A 21,415-nucleotide genomic window follows, 5' to 3' on the forward strand; every position below is an offset into this window, starting at 1 on the left:
GGGGCACTGACAGGGGCGGTGGTATTCTGTAACCGCTTGTGACTACCTGGAGCGTCCAGGGATCGGTTACCTGCTGCCTCCAAGCCGGATTGCACCGGCGCAATCTGCGTGCGACAGGGATCTGTGGCCATGGGTTCGGCGGTTGCAAGAGGGGGGTTCTCTACTGAGAGGTGAGCCTCTCCGGTGATCACTGGGGTTACTAAGCTGTAGCCTGATCGCTTGCTGAACGCAGGCCCACCCAAAATCCCCCCCCACACACACCCCGTCGCAGAGATAAGCATCAAACATGCTTACCCTGCTGCCGGGGTTGATGACCACCCGAGGAGAAGCCACCACCTGGTCCTCTCTTTCCCGGAGGTGCGCCACTACCCTTCCATCCCACGGATGGGTACGAGCGTTTGCCTCCTGGCTGACTCTGTTTAGCGGAGCTAGTCCTAGGGCATTTGCTTTCTGTGCTTGGGGCGCCCTCTGTTTACCCTTGGCAGCGGCCAACTGGCGAGCGGATTTGACTTGGACTATTTGTTTTTTTACACCCCAAAGCTCTGTGACTACACCCGCTATCTCCCCATCAAAGAGGGTGGAGGATGTCCAGTCTGCGTAACTGAGGCGGTGGCATACCCCCTGACTCTGTTCGCCGGCAAAAGCACACGCATTGGAAACCGCGTCCCGCTGCACAGTAGTAAGCCATATGACACTGGAGGATATCGCACATAGCCGTGCGGTGGCCTACCATTAACTGTGTCGCTTGGTCTAGGAGGCGAGTGCATTCTGCGTCTGAGGTCTCAGAGTCCTGGGCCCACACAAGAATGCGCTCCAGTGTGGCGTCCACGAATTCAAGGAAATCGATGGGTCGCAACTCTGCCCTCAAGTCATGTTGGATAGTCTCAGAATGGGTTGATGAGAATGGCCATGGAACGCGGTCGTCCCTCTTCACCCAGTTAGCAAAACAGAAGTTTGTGGTACCGGGGTACGGGAAAGGAGCCTTGGGATCCGGTCGGGGTCTTCTGGTTTTGTCCGAATCCGAGATTGCCCCGATGGGATAGCGTTTAGTCCAGTGAAAGGAGTTATGCAAAAGATTACCCCAGCCCAGGGCTTTCGCCGTTACCTCCTCCGCAGCTGACCAACGACCGCCCCTCAACATCATCTGCACGACATTCCCCACGCTCAGCGCTCGGCTGGACCAGGGGAGACGTGTGGATGGGGTCAATCTGGATCCCATCAGCGTAGAAGCGGCCGTAAGCAGCTGCTTTAGGATCGAGGGTGGGGGAATATACATAGCGTCACCTGGACTGATAATATTCCGCATCACCTCAACAGCATGGCTCACCAAGTCATTATGCAATGTGGACCGCCCGAGGTACCCACTGTATCCGACGCGAGCGAACTGCCACCTCTCAGCCTAAATATGTGAGCGAGAGCGTGTTCGAGAGTGCATCTCATGACAGGGTTGGTTCCCCCTGGGAATGCCTGTGGGTCAGCGAGAAGGGAGTCGAAACCCATAGCTGAGCTTGGACTTAAAGGTAAATTAATCAGCCCGGTACGGCGCGGTGAACCCTGGCTGGTTGAGAGCGGTGCGTGTCTGTGTGTGTGTGTGTTTACAATGTATGTCCTGACCCGAACGCTCTGCCATGAAAACAGAGTCTTGGCTACCAGCGTCCCCGTTGGTGTTGCCTGTTGCCACTAGCCTGAGCCTCCCCCTGAAGAGACATGTTTAGAATGCGAACGATGCTTTCTGTCTTGGCTATTTTGACATACTGCTGGAAAGACTCCCAGGCTTCAGAACTCAAGTGATTACAAATATTCTCTGGGCAGACACCCATACCCCGAAGGCACGTGAAACAACGGTAGCATTTTGTATGCGGGTTCCATTCCTGCAATTTCTGTGTACACTGAGTACAGATTCGCCTCATAAACTGAAGAGATAATATTGGCGGTGAGCCTCTGGCGTTGCCAGTTCATCTATCCATTTCTAAATACATTAAAAATAAACGACGACATGCATGAGGGAAACGAATTACAGTTGTAAAAGGTGCCGCCATGAAACCAACATGTGGTTAGGTAGTGGCGCCGGGTTTTAATTTCTTTGTTGTGGAAAAGCATAACACACAAAGGGGAAAACGACACAAGGGTAAAAAAACAAGAAAAACTTATCCTACAAGCTAGAATGTCGGATGCTGCGGCTGCGGCGACAATCCATGTTAGAAACCCAGACAGGAAAAAGCAACAGAGGCAAGCAGAGCCGCTAAGAATCATTCCCCGATGAGGCGGAGAAAAATGAAGAGTGATGGACGGCTACCTATGGCGCTGCCATGTGGCCTCGGTCACATAGGTTCGTGACAAAAGGAATAAAAGAATCTTGAGGTCGTGGGGCTTCCCCTGAGCTAGATTCTATCTCTCCGTCACCGGCAGAATCGCTGATTAATGCCTACAGTTCAAAATAGTCATTTTGACTGACCGGAGTCTATGGTGGGTAATTGAACGTAGTGAATTTAAACAGAAACCTTCATTGCATTCAAGATAAAGTAGCATGGATACCATGGAAAACAAGATGGGCACCAGTCGGCCATATTTGTTTGAATCACGAAAAAAAAAAAGACATGCACCTACAACCCAACATGTATGATCATCGTACCAGCTTTGATCGAAATCGGCCAATTCATCTCCGAGAAACTACTGTAAACACGTTTAGGTATCAGAAATTTTACATCCAAAATGGCCACCAGTCGGCCATTTTTTGCTCCAATCATAAAGTAACTTGATGCGCAAGACATTATGTATTGTCGTTATGTAAAGTTTGAATGAAATCCGTCAATGGGTGTCCAAGATATAGCCCCAGGCGTATGTATGGATGAACAGACGGACGGAACAAACCCAAATTAATAGTCCTCGTTTTCGGATTTCATCCGAACGGGGACTAATGAACATGCATTGTCATAATTGATTTCAAATACAAACAAGTTTTGGTTTTGAAACAACAGTGTGAAAGCAGTCTACATAATGTCCTTGATAGATGTATCTTACAAAAACATTGGTGCCTAATTTTTTTTATTATTTTAAGGAACATAATTTCCAGCTCTATTTTAGTATAAAAACAAATGCCTCATCTCAGAAAAAAAATGCTACATTTAGATGTGAATAAATTCATAAAACATGCAAGATAACAGAAAATCTTAGCTGGCTTTTGTCCAAGTATTTTGTACAGGCGTCTGTCAAAAATTTATGATCCGCTGAGACAAATATGAACTGCCTTATTATATTAATTTTTTGACTACTGTATTTTTTGAAAAGTAAAAAAAAAAAACACCCTCTAGGAGTAGCTATCATGTTGCAAGCTCTGCTTAGTTGGTGTCCAGTGGCGAGAGAAGTCAACAGTACTGTTGCCTCCTGAGAATCTACATCTTCAAACACAATCAACACAAGTGTGTTTTTAAATTAGTATTATAAAAAGCTCTATCATTCTGTTCTAATAGCTGAAACAAATTCCTGTGAACTTTCATTTGTCGAATGAACTGTTTGTCAATTACAGAATACATATTTTTGAGTACAATTTTCTTTTCAAAATGTGGATGCAACGTTTTGCTTTTTATGTATTTTTTATGTATTGTTTTTGATTAGATAACTTTAGACTAAAAAGATTTTCTATTAGCTTCTGATCTTGATCAAAATTTGGCACCCAATTCATAGGAATGCTTATATTGATTTTCTGACATCTTGTTTTTTGTAAAGATTTTATTGGTTTGCAAATGTGTATCAGACTGTGCAAAACTCTCTCCATGAGCTGGTTTTGAAACCCAGTCTAGTATTCACATGGGATTTGGGAGATACATTACCAATGATAATATTACAAGATAAATGGTTTGCTTCATTGAACACGTACAGCAATGCATATTTCCACTGAGATCAGTGCCCTTTGAATGTGTATCATCAGTAATCAGTCAAGTAGAAAGATTCAAAATATAGTATCAGATTTTCCCAATTTTTGCACAATATTTTCATACAGGACATCTGTCGCTCATACTCAGGAAAGACTTCATACTGATGAATAAGGTGATCAAGTTTGATAAAGTTTGGAATAGGATTAGTAAAGTAATTGTGCACACATTGACAATTATTAACGACAAAGACGGCAACAGCAGCGACGACAACAATGTCGGACAGACAATTTTTCTTTAATATACCTTTCCCTTCCATTTTTGATGGTACAGGCAAGGTCAAAATACTGTGGAATACTTTATTTTCGCTTGGAATTAATTTTCGCTATTTTCACTGAAGGAGTGATTCAGTGAAAATAAAATTCAGCAAATATACCTTTTGTAAATTAATTAAACTTGCCAAAAATCAGTGAAAATAAATTACATACAACACACCTAAAAAGTCTATTCAGCGAAAATTAATTCCGGTAAAAATAAAGTATTTTACAGTAGTTGGCTATTTTTGTTCAAACCACAAAAAAGTATGAGATGCACATATAACCAGAATATGCATGATCATGATACTAATAATAACATCCACGCTCATTTAGAGAAATGGTTACGGACATGGTATTAGACTTATTAGACATGGTCGTATTAAAACATATCGGTCGAAGCATGTCTGAGATATGGCTCTTGACCCATAGACACACACACAAAGATATGGAATGAGATTACCACCAAAATTACCTGTCTAAATTGTTTTTACATTATTTTTTGATTGTTTATTTATTTTGAAATTATTTGTATAATATTGAATGTTTATTTGAACTTTATTGTTACATTATTGTCACATTATTCAATCATTATTTCTTAAATATTTGATTATTTTGTTACTGTAGATACATTTAATTTCGCGTGTGTTTAACTTTGTGGTTTTGAGCTGTCCAAAGATTTCACGGTGTTTAAATTTCGCGGATTTTTGAAAAATAAAACAAAGAATCACACCACATGAAGCAGTCATTCAGTGTCTTGCTGATTTCCAACACGTACAGCTTCCAACAGAACAGTTATTTCCGGCACGCCTACCAGTATTACACAACAACTATTGCAGTCTGACACCTAATTACTGTATCCTTTATTTGGATAATTGCATTTTAATTAAGTTTAATTAAACAAGAGTTGAATATCCCGTGACTGGACATAGAAATGTTTGCAAAGCTTAGGTTTAGTATCGGGGGAAGGTATGGTACAATTATATAAATATTAATATAACCTGAACCATGCCTTCCCCTGATACTACATGTAAACCTAAGCTACGCAAAACGTATTAATAATCGAATTAACTATTAATATAAATTATGTTTTCCGAGGACTATGAAAAAGGTCCTCGGAAGGTGTGTATGTCCTCGGAAGTTGCTACCGGTATATATCGGTATTTTTGTCCTCGCAACATATAGCAATCCAAGTACACCCCCACACACACACAGACATACTAACTGCAAAGACTCCCATTAAGTGCTTCGCACATGGGAGTAAAAAATGAGTCAAAAATGTGAGAAAACTATAACACTACTCCCTTCTTTTTTTATACTCAAAATGAAAACAACATGAGCATCAGTTCATTATAATTATACATGTACTTATCTACCTGACTGATCTTGGAAAGCATATTACTAAGATTTTGTTTCTCATTATTACATATGTAGCGGTATAAATGTATTAATTCTCTCTACCTTTTTTCTACATTTAGCAAATACAGCATTAAGTCGAATTCTGCACCATATCTTGAAAATTTCACTTTTACCAAAACTGAATTTGGTTGATTGTGACGCATATACCATTCTCTAACTTGAGTATGATCATATACAAAATTGTATTGTAACCACCAATAAAAAATGTAAGTATATTTTAACCAATATCCTAAAAAAATATACATAGAACACGGACCAATCTTGAAATTGGCCGAGATTTTGTTTTGTTTAGGTTGTATGTTTCCCGTAACTCAAAGTTCGGTTAACTGTTAATTAAAGATTGAGTTGCAAAATGTGAATGTTCAACAAAAACAAAAAAAATGTATGTTACCCGTAACTCTATTTTCTGTTACCTGTTAATTTAACATAAAGTAACAATTGGGACTTAGTTCTGCAAACGTCGTGTGTGTGGTTTCTAAAATACGGGAGTGGTAATTTTTGTAACTATGTTTTTGTAACTCGATGTTCGTGAGTTGAGCAATTCATCATCTCCATTTAGAAAGCAAAAAAAAAGTCTAAAGAAATATGCCTGATACCCCTCTCTTGCATGAACAGGAATGAAAATATATTTATTGGTTACACAAGATATATTTCAAATATGCATACTAGCATACATGTACACCAATTTGTTGTTGAGCTATAACATTATACATTTACCTTGAAAACTCAAGATGTGAAAGCAAGGATGTCAACTTAAAGCGAGGGAGTCGGCAGCAAGTAGCCACAGGCACGTTGTTTTTTTTACAAAGTTCACCCCTGAGCCTCTGCGTTTTAGCCTGTGTTGTTATGTCGCTTGTGATTCAATTGCGCAGATGTCAACCCTAGACTGGCAAAGTGGGGACTTTGTTATGTTTTACAAACAAAAATATGATTTAGCTTTCTTTAACGTGATCACAAAAACTAGTGTGACTGCGAAAGAAATCCTGACTGGATGCATCTGCAAGCGACCCTTTTCTAGTTGTTGACTAGCATTGACAACGAATCAGAATGCAGCTCTATATGTCATATATTATCTATGTTAATTTACGTGACCTTTCACTTCTGAGGTCCCGGCGATTTTGAAAAAATACTTATATACATTGGACATTTAAATCTACTTGTTTTCAGTAAACATGGATGAAAGTATCGCCTTTGCACTTAGAAAGTTAAAGTATTCATCTCTGGGATCGAATCGAATCAACATTTAAAAGGTCATGTTTACTTTCACAAACCCACTCATAAATAATCAATGACATCATGAATAATTAATAGTCAAATGCTCGCAGGTGCGTCCAGTCGGAATTTCTTTAGCGGTCAGGTCAGTTTTCGCGATCACGATAAAAGGACTAAAAGAACAATTAATTTTTTCTTTTTGTAAAACAAAAAATAAGTCCCAACTTTGCCAGTCTAGTGATGACCCGTGCGCTCTAAAATATGCAAATCACGGCCCCACAACCAGACAACTCAGATTTGAAGACTTGCATTGTTTTATGACAATCTGCATTTCGTCAATGGACTGCAAAGTTCCGTCAACACGATCGAAGATGCTTCAAGTTTCGAATAATATGATACAATATGACTACTGTATAACTTAGAAATGTGGACAGTATACTAACAACTTAAAATATGAATGAAGTTGAACAATTATACTCACCCATGCAAAGAGACCCAAGCCATATTCCAGTCAGCAAGCCTCACATGAAGTAGAACAAAATGGAAGCTTTAACAACAACGCCCTCTGTAAGCCAATTATATTAATAACTTCGTTTTGTTTTAAAGTTTGCATAGACCACTTTCCCGGGCGTTGAAGATACGGCGTAGCGTAACGTTAACTTGCACGCGTGTGTTTCTACGTCTACCAATCGTCGTCATAAAACTAAAATTTCTTTTTATCGACATTGTATTTACCGTTATGACAAAGCCGGATTTTCTGTACACCAGTCTCGCTACTTCCGTGAAATTAGTCTATTTGTGTAAACTCTGACTCAAGTTTTTTTCTTACAAACCGTGCCTGGAAAATGTATGGTGACATTAAATGCCATTGGTGTATTGTATATATACGCATTGTTTATGTGAGAAACAATCATAATATTACTTTACACTCATTGTAACCATCATTGTAGGCTACGCTGAGTTGTAGTTTCGCTCCACTCATTGCCAGACAAATGTGGAAAAAACACGCGATAAAACTGACTATAGCGGGATTAGAACAAAATCGAATAATACATTTCTATGAATATTAGTGTAAATCACAATACTTTGTACCATCGTATCTCACAATTTATTATTATTACAAAGGACGGGACGTTATGTAAACAATAATGTACTCCCCGTTTGGCTCATGAGCCACCGGAGAGTACATTATTGTTATTATTTTGTTGCATTGGCAATGCCAGTAGATTTTCTCACGTTAAAACTAAGATAATTTGGAAAAAAAGACCGAAAACAATCAACAGAATCGCGTCTACATTATATAGGCCTTGTAGTCTGTATACTAGTACTGTTTATAATGTCAACGGGTTCACGCAACGATTCCCATTCACATACACAAGCACAATACAGTGTGCAGCCACAGTCAGCTGGCCCAACTGGCGCACACATGATAATAAAATAAATACGATATTTACTATATGGGGCTGCCATCTTGAATGCAGCATAAAACTAAATAAAAGACAAGTTGTGAAACGCTTTTTTCAGATTTCTACAAATCAGGACACAAATACCAATCTTTCACAAAAATCAATCTTACAAAATCAAAAATCAATGTTACATCTAGTTTCACATGGTACACTTCAGTTATACATACGCGATTTACCAATTTATTCCCAAGTTAGTCAGCTTTACCTAATTTAAAATCAAATAAGTTCTCTAATATAGTTAGTTTATACTGAATTTATTGATGCTATGTGACACAGTGTAAGCAATGAATTGGTATTGATGCAAGCACGTGACACTGATTCCGATAATATATGCTAGATCATAATCAGATAAAAATGGTTTGTTCAAAACGCAGTCCCGCAATTATTACCGGGCAGCACGAGAAATTAGTTTGAAAGCATTACCTGCTATGCAAACAAAGATGTTTAAATCCTTAGAATCCAGTTACATCATCTACTCTCAGAAACTAAATTTGATCTCACGAGCACTCCATTTGGCGACTGTGAATGTTGTATGTAAATTTAAAACCTTGTTGTCTTTTGGTCTGCAGTTTATTTTTCGACCTAAACGACTTTAGTCTAAAACAGAAATTCTAAATAATATTAACTGACCTCAAATACAAATAATTACCTATTAAGTGTCGGTGGAGTTAGCTAGTCAGTATATTACAATAATCAAAATGGGTATTTAGAAACATTGTTACTGTCCTATGTGGGAAACCACAAAACCATAACATATAAATATATATAATATACATAATTTATAAATCTCAAAACGATCGAGCATATTAATGGAAATAAAGCCTACTGTAATTGGTTTGTCAAAATTTTGTACCTTATTTATTGACGACTTTACGGATACATTCCAATACAAATGGAAATTTGCCAGTATGCCGTAATTATTAGCATCACATGCAAATATACAAATATATTTTCAATTAACAAGGCAATAAACAATATATTTTAATATTAAATGAACGATAAGTTCAGATAATATTTATCATATAACCTGTTTATATTTTGTCCTCATACAAAAATTCAAAAATATGAATTCCGGAACTTAAACAAGTTGCATATGACGTAGCTCATGTGTGTTGTAATTCGTAATAACACCTTATGTTGAAGCTATTAATATTTCATCTAAAATTGTCTGTGTGCTAAAAGCCAGAAATAATCAAGACCAATAACTGTACTGTCCTTGAAGTAAATGAGAAAGCTACTTTCAGTTGGAAATCATTATGCAGAATATCAGTCCAGGAATAATAACCTTAAGCGTATTTATTCATGCATCACTTTACATGTGGCAAGACATGTGTTTATGTTATGAGTTATCTGGTTATGTAGTATCATCACCCAAAAGTAAGAATGAAGTTACTGTCATGAATTGGTTTTTGCGTATCTGTTGACCGACTACATTAGCTGATTATTAGCTGAATGGCTGTGTTATGTCTGTCATCGTTTAGGCCTATTTGAAGTTTTGAACGGAACTTGGCTCAGTGATTTGGAACTAATTTCGAGATAACCGTCGCTATTCTGACTACGATTTCTGACAGTTAGCATCCGTAATTATTAATGTAGTGAACGATTAATCAAAAGATATGACGTATTCAGTACTTAGTGTGATTGGCTTTATGATTGAAGGTTACGCCCTAGAGTCTTTTTTCTGCTTTGTAATTGGTTAAGGTTTTGAAAATGAATAAAAAGAGTTTTAGTTGGTCTTGGCGAGTACACCAGGACAAGTGCAGTTCTGGAGAGACTTGGGGCGAGCCTTGACGCAGTCTAAAAGAGTCTTGGGTCAGCCTTGCGATAGTCCTGGGGATTTTTCCCCAGGGCGCTGTGTCTTATAGAGTGCTCGACAGATCGACTAAGACGAGAGTTAAACCGTATTTCGTTGTGTGTGTTTATTTGACTGTAAAGTATAAGAGACTTTCCCGATCCCGTACCTCAAGGGGGCGTGACAAAGAGACAAGACGAGATTCCCCCCTGGCTCGTGTGGAGAACCCCAGATAGAAGATTTTCCCCTGATATTACCAAATACACAAAGCAAATACATGAATAATTGTTTCCATTTATCTAACATATATTTGTTATTTCAGTAACCAAGAACTGTGTACTATACATTGTTTAAATATAACAACCAGGCACTGTATTTTGAGTCATTCTGATATTAATTGTTGTGTAGTGTCTTTCTGAAATACATCTGCAAGATGCAAAGGTGAACTTGAAGTTGACAGGCTTCTTAACAATTTTATTATGGATATGTTAAGAGTTGCTAGTGGGTTACAAGGGACACACAGTAAATGTTAAAGCATATATCAGCATGTAATGTACGTGTATAATAGATATATGGGAATTAGTGATGCACATAATCAATGAGCTCGCACAAGACTAATGTGTACCTAATTAGTTTTATGTATGTGCACAATATGCATATGTGCAAAACCAATTTGCATACGACCTTACTATACTAATAAATATAGAATAGCTGAGATTATATTACAGATGGAAATACACACACATATACTAATATATAATTTCATACAACCATATTTCACATTTTTTTTGAGTGATTGGCAATTTAGAGAATGAGAAGAATAAAAAATATATACTCATTTAAACAAACATATAATGACAATGATGTTTTATCTTATATTGCAATAATGTATTTTGTCAATCGATCAAAAATTTCACAACTCTCCTGGAATTACAAAAAGATAAAAATACAATACAATATACTATATTGTCATATTGTGTATATTATTTTCAATGTTGACAAAATCAGCCCGTGTAACACTGTTTCCATATTGTATAGCGTCATGAAACCTTGTATATTTATATTTAAACAAATACAACATTTGTGTTGTCTTGGGTTCTATAATACTTGAACAAATAAATATATTTGCAGAATCAGCAATAAATGTATTTAAAAGTATTGAACAATTATACATACTTACTAAATATTATTCATAGGTCTCATAACACGTTGGAACTAATGACATTGTCATATTTATGCAGTCTTGAACCCCACAGATTGAAACACTGCGTGTAAATGATATTACAAGGATACGCCCTGCTCGAGTTTCAAAAAATACATATACCTTGCTGTCAAATAATAGCTCGAGTTAACTAACCTTTTATCATAGTTTCGAATTCGTGATGGTAAAACCATGAATGAAAAGTAATTATTCCAGGTACAATACAGCATGTTTTTTTTTAATCTAGCTATCTGGTTGAAACAGGTAGTGTATCTGACACTAGAAACCTGTAATTCTGCTTTAATATTGCATACTTCTTTTTGTCAATTTAGTTCGATCTAACGGTTCCTTTTATCATAGTTGCGAATCGTGACAGTACAAATCATGAATGTAAATATTCACAAAACGAGCGCCATGATTGTCATTGTTGGAGAAAACAATGCTGAATACGATTTTGAAGTAGATGTAATTGCGAAAACAATAAATAATACAGAGAAGAACCATGCTTGTATTTACTGAAAGTGAGAGCCAACAACAGAATAAGAGGAAAAACTTAGCTGTGCTCACCTACCTGCTGGTAACAATAACATCAAATACCAATTTAATCACTGGTATTTTATTCAGTTCTTATATGTCGTACCGTTTCCTCGTCTACAAGTATGGTTTATTGAATGGATTAACTAATTTGCAGTGGTGAATTGATCATGCATATCTGTGAGTGACTGATATGTTCTTTCAGGCTTAGTAACTGATGCATTTTACTTTCACATTATTTATTGCATTTCGACAAAAATTATCAGAAAAAAAGTAATATTTGTTTCGAAGTATCGACTTATTGTTTTGCATTGTATTTACGTTAGTTTGTATATAAGTCATCTATAGACACATGTCGTGGCATGCAGGTTTGTTATAAAATCATTGTATTTTGTAAATACCGTTAAAAGGATAGTAGTAACCCACAGGGCAAATCTGTATCATAGTTTCCACGTTGGATGCATGCATGGACGATGTTACTCTCTGTGTTTTAGGGTACTTGCTCAAGGCTTTACCACATCAAAACTAACCGAAATCATTTGCTTTTGTGTACTAGTATTGATATTCGAGTACAAAATCAAGAACATGCACTACGTGGTCGTTGAATTATAACGCCTACAATGTGTAAATGTCAGGTTATGCAAATAAAAATCTACATACATAGTTACAATAAAACTAAAAAAATTGTGAAAATATTTTTATAATTATCACACAGTATCTTATCTGCATCCTTACATTGTAGTATAATCCATGAAAATGTGATTCGCGAATTGGTAAGTTACACATAGCTACCTGATGTGAACGGTTATGTTGTAGCGATTTTTTTGTGCGGGTATGTTATAATAATACTATGAAAGATTCGTTTCTATATTTAGCAAAATGATTATTCCAAATGTTTATGCATCATATAGAAACTATTTCCTCTGTTAATGTTTATGAAACCGACTATTTAATAAAGCTAAAAAAATATCACCAACCCTTTTCACAGGCTATAATCGAATAACCTATTCATGTGATAAGTAATTCATAAAATTATATTTGCCAATTAAATTCACTATCTCTCACTGTAACACCTACTACTTATTATTTTATTTATTTGCAAGATAAACATTCACTATTAATATTACACTTCACGGAATAATCCAATACTAATAACGTTGATTGTTTTAAACAGTATAATCATTGTGGATGTATTTAGTCGGCGATGAAATAACATCAAAGAAATCAAATAACATATAAATTACAAGATATTTGGGTGTGGCCGTTGTTGTCCGCTTGAGGATGTCATTTATCATCATTATTGTAAACACACTGTGCCTCCAACCTATACAAGCATCTGTTATTGTGTGCATAGGCAATAAATAATTACAGATACACCTATACCTAACGTTTGAACTAAGAACATTGTTATATTGATGCAGTTGTAAACCTACAGATTGTGTGTAACTGATATAATCAGGATACGCCCTTCTCGAGTTTTAAGAAATTTGCATATACCTTCAGTTTACCTCGAGAAAACGGTTCCCTTTATCATAGTTGCGAAATCGTTATGGTAGAAACCATGAACGTAAATGTTCCAGGTAAGTGCCATGATTGCCATTGTTATATTTAAAAACCACGACTATAATCGGCGAAGGTAATGTTTCCGACTTTGAAGGTAAGAGGAATAATAATAATTAATGCAGAGATGAGCTGCAAGTTTAATTCTTGAAATTCAAAGTCATTATTAGGATTAGAGAGATTAAGTTGTTTAAATATAATAATGTAGCTATAAGCATTGCACAAACTATGACGTGTTTTTATTTCACTAAATGCGGACAGTTGTATGTATAATGGAAGAGAATGCACTCTCTGAACTTACTTGCTTCATAACTCATTATGACTTCTATTTAAAAATAGGGTGCCAGATGGGTATACATACTGCGATAGTAATGGAACTGTTAGCTGTGCTCACCTACCTGCTGGTAACAATAACATCAAATGCCAATCCAGTCACTGGTATTTTATTCAGTTCTTATATGTCGTATCATTTCTTTGTCTACATGTATTGTTTATTGAATGTATCGACGAACACGCGCTATTTGCATTTAAATACAATTTCGCAGTGGTGGATCTATTATGTATATCTGTGAGAGACTGGTGCGTTCTATTAAACTGAATAACCGATTCGTTTGACTATCACACTAATTGATGCATTGTGAGTAAGATGCCAAGAAAACCATTTGTAACGAAATATTGTCGTATGTTTTTTTTATTGTCCTATCATATCTATGCCAGTTTGTATACAAGTCGTTTCATAAACATGCGCCGTCGAGTGAAATGTTCTTTAATTTAATTTGATTTAACGTTGGCCTGCCTTTTACCATGATATTAAGACATCATTAGTTTCTTACAATATTAAAATATACTTGATTATTTGTACAAAACTGAAATAAACCCACATAGCATATCTGTAACATAATATGAACTATCTCACTCTCATTGTATTGGGTACTTGCACAAGGCTTTACCCCTTGTGCCCACTCCCAATATCATATCTACATATCTTAACCGTGAATAAACTGATTTTAACATTCTAACTAAATAGAAATCTTTGAGAACGTTTAAGGTGGTCTGTGCGATAATTATGTTCTATGAAGTGCATTTCAGCTTCTAGAACACGGACTACACGGTCGTTAAAACTGGTGAAAGTAATAACGCTTAATGCCACCCATGCGACTGATGGGGCTGTAGTGTTTTGAAATTCGTAAATCGGCATGAATGACGATTACTACTAAAATATGTTGTATGTTTTGCATTATTTGCTTCATATATGTGCTTAAATAGTGTGGTCGGTATCACCGATAGTTCGTTGAATCATACTAGAATTTATGTCAATGCTTATCTGCTATGCATTTTGCAGTGCATTTTTGCCTGAATATTTAGATGCAAAATTAAGAACGCGCACTATACGGTCATTTAAATTTTGGATCCTGGAAATGTATAGAATTCAAGGTTTCAGAAATAAAAAAAACAAAACCACAAAATCAAATCACAATATAACTCAATATAGTGAAAATGTTTCCATAATTATCACACAGAGTTTATTTTTAGCACTTTAACTATTGAAGTCCAATTCAACAAAAGCTGTGATGGGAATTGGTAAGGTTACTGTCACGGAGCCTTCGTCTTATCAGGTCACACAGTTCTCACCTTCGAGACATATAGTTGCCATGTTTTCCAACGTGTTGCGGTTGCAAATTTATGTTCACATTATAATATGTCAGCCTGTATTTGCATCATGCACACGAATATTACCATGCATTTCAAGGTGGTCGTATGTCGTATCTGTGTTTCTTTATTGTAGGGAAATATAGTGAAACAAATTAATGAAATGAATTGATCTAATAATTTGGATTTTTAGCCCTCGTGCAACAGATATTAAAATGTCAGCTCATTCTGGGGCTGGGAAGTAAAACGTGCAATTTGACTGGATACAATCCCTCTATCCCGGTCTGGAAATGAATAGCGTTCTTTTGTCTCGAGCCGCGGTGCGGGTAAACAAACCGTTCACACCTGGGCCGAGGGAGTCAGGAAGTCAGACATATTACAATACCGTCAAAATGTTCATTAAAATCGGAAAATTTACCGTCATGCAAAGCGATACCTCATTGTATGACTTCACTTTGACTTCAAATTTGGGCAACGACAACGTAATCAAACATGTAAACAACATTATCACTATGATTTTTTTTTAAAACGGTGATGCGCATCAAAACCAGCCTACCAACTCATATACATCCAGTTCCGACAATGTAAAGATTAATAGCGGGAATTATGTTCATCTTCTAGTTTTAAATAGGGGAAAAACTTCGCGTGCCAACATGCTGACATCGCTAAACAAATTTTGTCAAAATGACGTCGTTCTTGTTAACGTGGTCAATCGAAAAACCTGTGATATTTCTGATTCTTGGGGGTTCATACCAGTTCAAGTCAACTATACAACAACTATTGACTTTATTCTATGCAAAAGTATATAACAATGCTTCAATGTTTGTATATATATGATTTTTTTAACACAGAATTGAGTACATTGTCATTTCAAAACGTCGCCATTTGCATTTACGATCTAAAAAGCATCCATAAAAGTCGCTCAATTTAACATTAATAAATTGCGGTGTGACAAATAACAAATCAGCCCATCAATTTGTAATGATATGTTTCGATCGTAAAATGTCAAAATCGAAGACAAATATTGGTTTCGCGCCGATAAGTATGGTAAATAAAATTTCAATCACCCCAAAATCAAAAACGACAAATATCTGGGTAAAGATATGAAAATTTGTTGCGGAAATGTGTCGCTGCAAGTAAAATAGATGAATTAAAGAACTACTCGCCAGCTAAATATGACCTTATGCAGATATCCTGATTAAATAAATTATGTGAAAAAGCACGAATTCTAGAATAAACAACTAAGTTGTAAAAAAATACATAACACTGACGATGTCAAAAATAGTGGCCGGCTGCGTACTGATCACGTGACAATGCATTGCCCATACCCACAACGCGCCTTTGCCAGGGAAGGAGGCCAATTCACACCTAATACAAAGACCGTTTCCAGACCGGAGATAGAGGGACTGTGGACTGGACAATGAATTGAAAAAAATATCTCAAGTATTGCCAGAGAGGGTGCACTTAAAATACGCGTTGGCTATATACCATCTGCCAGGATATAGTTGTGAGACGATGTCAGAATATATATGGCTAGAAAAGATGTGACTCGTGCACTTTGACTGTGTTTAATGCCCACATGAGTTGCTTTGCTCATATTGCAATGACGGCATTTGAAAAAGTCTGCAGCTAAATCTGCTGTTGGATTTCCCAAGTTAATAGTTGATAGATGTGGGGATCCGGTATTCGACCATCTCCAATATGACACGGGAAATGTAAGCTGACGTGAAAATTGGACACTACATGAACCGAATGAGCAAGGGAGAACTATCCCTAATTAAGCTTGTAGTAAAACATATCAGAAATAGTTATATTAATTAACAATCATAACTATTCTTTATTGTATTGGGTTTTTCTCTTCTTGTTTTATTTGTTTTTGTTTCGTGGGAGTCTGTGTATTATTGTCGGAGTATTTTTTTATGATGGATTATGTAATAATTGTGACTGATGCAAGAATTGAATTTTATCTCATTTAATGTACGGGGATTACAGGGATATAAAAAAACGAATGAAAATGTTTAGCTGGATTAGGAACGTGATAGCTAATATTCTTCTTCTTCAAGAAACGCACAGTCTAGGAACAAATTATCATTTGTGGTGCTCACAGATGAAAGGTAATGTGATATTTTCTAATGGGACGAGGGATCAAGGGGTGTCATAATAATTATTAGAAATATATAACCGAGGTGAATAGTGTTATTAGGGATTCTGAAAATTGTTTACTAATCCGTCAGATAAAAATTGGTTAATACATTTCTTAATATAAATACATATGATATGAATTACGAATTTGTTGTAATTCATTGTAATTTTTTAAACATCGTTAACAAAAATTTACACAAAATTAATATTACGCCTGATACTCAAATAATTTGGGGAGGTGACCATAATTATGCATTGGATATTGTTTTCAATCGTAAAGGTGGCAACTCAAGAGTATGGCGGCGATCATTAGATTGGTATACGAGACATTTAGCCTCGTTGATATCTGGCATATCCAAATCCATATCTTGTTGCTTTACATTGAGTCGTTACCGACCCCCGCTCACACAGAGTAGAATCGATTATTTTTTGGTTATTGCAATCTTCCATGTTATCCACTACAATAACTCTATTGGGCAATAACTCTATCCATTTTCATTACAAATCAAAACGAGGGCCCTTCATATTGGAAATTTTACTATGAAAGCGAGTATATCAAACAAATGACACACATTTTCCCAATAGGTTACAAGAATAAAACAATCTGAGAAATCCGCTTTTTATTTAGAATTCAATGAAATTTCGTATACGGGATCTTACGATTACCCATTCAAAGGAAAGAGCTGCAGAAAAAAGAAAGACGATTCAGAAACTAAATATTAAAATGCTAGCCTTGGAATTGGAATTTAATTCGAATCCATCGGAACAGCTGTTAGATAGGCTGGTAGGAAAAAGAAAATTACGAGAAGAAGAATATGACTATATAACTGAATATAACTGAAGGGTGTATAATTAGGTCGATAGCCGATTGCCACGAAATGGGGGGGGGGGGTCGAAATATGTTCTTGACCTAGAAAAGGCTAACCAGACTAAAATTCAGATAAATAATTTTATTGATATATCAGGAAATATAAAACATATGCAAAAGAATATTTTATCAGAGATCGGGAAATTTGATTCAGAATTGTTCCGATCAAAAGTTGTGACTGATAATACAAACATTGATAAATTGTTGAACCCCTATGAGGCTTCTCCATTTAAAAGAATCCGACAACAATCTTTTTGAAGGTTCAATGATGATCTTAGTACCAAAATTTGCAAACATGTTGGGCTTTGGTGGGTCCCTGTGTTGTGAACGCATTTAATTATGGGTATGGGATGGGTAAATTACCAATTACACAAATATAGGCAGTGATATCACTACTCTCTAAAACAGAAAGGACCTCCGATTTATTAAAAATTGACGCCCCGTTTTGCCCTCCCTTATTTCTGAACTCCAGTCTGCCTTTGTTAAATGTATACTGACTGTGTACGTCTGATAAACGATATTATGAACTACACAAAATACAGGAATATACCTGGAATTTTATTTTGCATTGAATTTGAAAAGGCATTTGACTCATTGGAATGGCAATATATTTTTTGTTCTAAAGAAATATAATTTTGGGGGAATCATTTACTCATTGTTTCTACTATGATATTTCAAGTTGTGTAATGAACAAAGGCTTTTCAACTGGGTACATGAATCGAGATGTAAGACAAGCTGACCCTTTATCCTCTGCTTTGTTGATTACAAGTTTAGAATTATTGCTAAATGCTATATACGTGAAAGTAATAAAATAATTGGTATTCAGATTGGTCCAAATCAAGTGAAATACACTGCTTATGAAGATGATCTCACCATATTTGTTCGAGACTTGGTGTCTGCTACTATGTAGCTCTTTTAGAACTGTATCAGGGCTGAAGGTAAAACGGAAGCAATGTGGATAGATAGCTGGAGACACCGAACGACAAACCTTTATAATTTAAATGGTGTTCAGTCTGTGTTAACATTGTCGGTATATATTTTTCATATAACGATGATCTTGCGACTTAAAAAAAAAATCTCCAACTAAATTAATTATATTTGATCCATGCTTAAAACAACTGGAAATTATACTTCCAAAAGGTGTGAATTGGTTTAAATTCAGGTTGATTTACGTCCTAGTGTAAAATCAATCTCTTGAACTAATAGCAATTGTTTCTCTATGTAATTGATCTTTTCTTAGTTTAATAAATTAATTTTACCTGCATCTATGTCTCATACGTATGATTTATCATTTTCCAATCTCCGAAATGAACAAATTTGCAAACATGGATTCATGCAAATTAGCGACTGGTCTTTTGTTCCAATTTTGGTGATTTGTTTATTTCAATATTTAGTGAGATACGAATAATAAATAAAAAGTGTGTTACAGTTTTTTCAACCGTTCAGATAGTGATAACAAAACAATGTTCTAATTTGCATGAACAAACTGGAACTGTCTTTTGACGGCTTGATCTGAAGCAAAACGTTGCCATACATCGCCCAGTATTACTGACTATTTTAACATGGCAAGCAGATCTACATTTCTAACAAATTGTAATTTGATTGGTCCGCATGAAGAGCAACCATTCCTGAAAATGGATTTTACAAACGTCCATCAATAGCCGCTGTGGCTGTAAATGAAATATCATTGCTCGTGTAGCTGTTTGGGATCTATTGACCCAGTCATACACTTAGTCAAAACTAACACATAAATATATCCACCAGCACCAACAATTACATGGCCGAATTAGGATTAGGATTAGTATTGCACGTGTACATTATTGTTTTGAGTATTTGATAGGAGAAAATCGACATTAACCAATTACAGTCAATGTTATACATTTTGTTCAGGCTACAATGTAATCAATGCTTTGTGAAACATTTTTAAGACAACAATAAAATAAGACAGAAATTATTTTTAATCTATCAAATATTAGTGTATTTTAACCCACATACATTACGAATGACTACTGTATGATCGAACATGGCTTGAGGTCTGTGAGTGTCAACATTTTCAGGAGGGAAAAAACAACAATGACTTTTAATGTTTGGGTCGATGTTAGTTCATCGACATGATCGGTCGACCCAGTAAGACGGCCACCATAACAGCAGCAGCACTCGCGGAATCTAGAAGCGCGCGTCTTAGATGGATTTTATTTGGCACAAAAAGTAAATATATATCGCAAAAATTAAAATAAACGATAAAGAAATAAACGATGAAATCGATTGTGTCGCATTATCTTGTTTGATTGACACTTGAAATTGATGGGTATTCATCAAATTATCAACAACTGTCCATTGCTGTAGAGTTATTGCAGAATATATTATTGCATAATATCAAGTTCAAATGGGTTTTTAACAGCAACATACTATTACTCATGTTTTATTCCAACCAGAAGGAGTTATAAATAATCCATGCGTTTATTTCTCAAATATTCATTATATGGTAGATTCCACTGGTGGTTCTGCAACGGCAAATGGCTTAGAATTATTGGTGATATACACTAACAATCAATTATATCAAGCCGATTTTGAATTTCAATCAATAGTTGGTCCATTAACCCCTGACGTACTCTTGATTGATGTTGATATGTCGCCAAAGGGGTGGCTAATTGGTGTAACAGATGCATATGAATTGGTACATATGAAATCGTTGGAAAGTGGAGTATGGTCAAGTCCTATTTCAGGAAGTGCTAGCGTCATAAGTGTATGTGTGGGTTCATTGGATGACGAAATATTTGGAATAACTGAAAATAACGAATTGAAAGTGCGAACAGACGTCAACTCATCATGGACAAATGTACTAGATGGATATCAAGAACAGATCATAAAAATAATATTTAGTTCCGAACTACTCGGAATTACGTCAAATACTTTACTTCACCTTACCGAATCTGGATTATGGGTGAATACTGGGGTTGAATTTGGTGACTATGTCATTACAGATTTGACTATATTTGGTAGAGATGAATTGTATGTAGTGGGAGGACATGCTGGCATAATAGCTATTTGTTATACTGGAGTACAAAGTGGCGGAAGTGAAGGTGTGTTGTTATTACATTGTTGTTTCCATACATGCTTTGTATCTTGTAGTTGTTTAATGACATTGACATTAACTCAATGTGCAATATTGTTCAATGTTGTTGGGTTGTAGAAAATGCTGACTTACGCCGACTTTGTAATATCTCTGTTATTACAATATGTATTATTGTTATTAATATGTTACTCTGTTAAGGTCTTAAATCTAGCATATGGTAATACTTTATAATTTTAAGTTTTAATCAATCCCAATGATTGGAAATGAGAGGCATAAACGTAATTGTTTTTATTATGCAATATTTCATGT

The sequence above is a fragment of the Saccoglossus kowalevskii genome, chromosome 5 (assembly GCF_978046115.1).
Source record: "Saccoglossus kowalevskii chromosome 5, keSacKowa6.1, whole genome shotgun sequence".
In the NCBI taxonomy this organism is placed as follows: domain Eukaryota; kingdom Metazoa; phylum Hemichordata; class Enteropneusta; family Harrimaniidae; genus Saccoglossus; species Saccoglossus kowalevskii.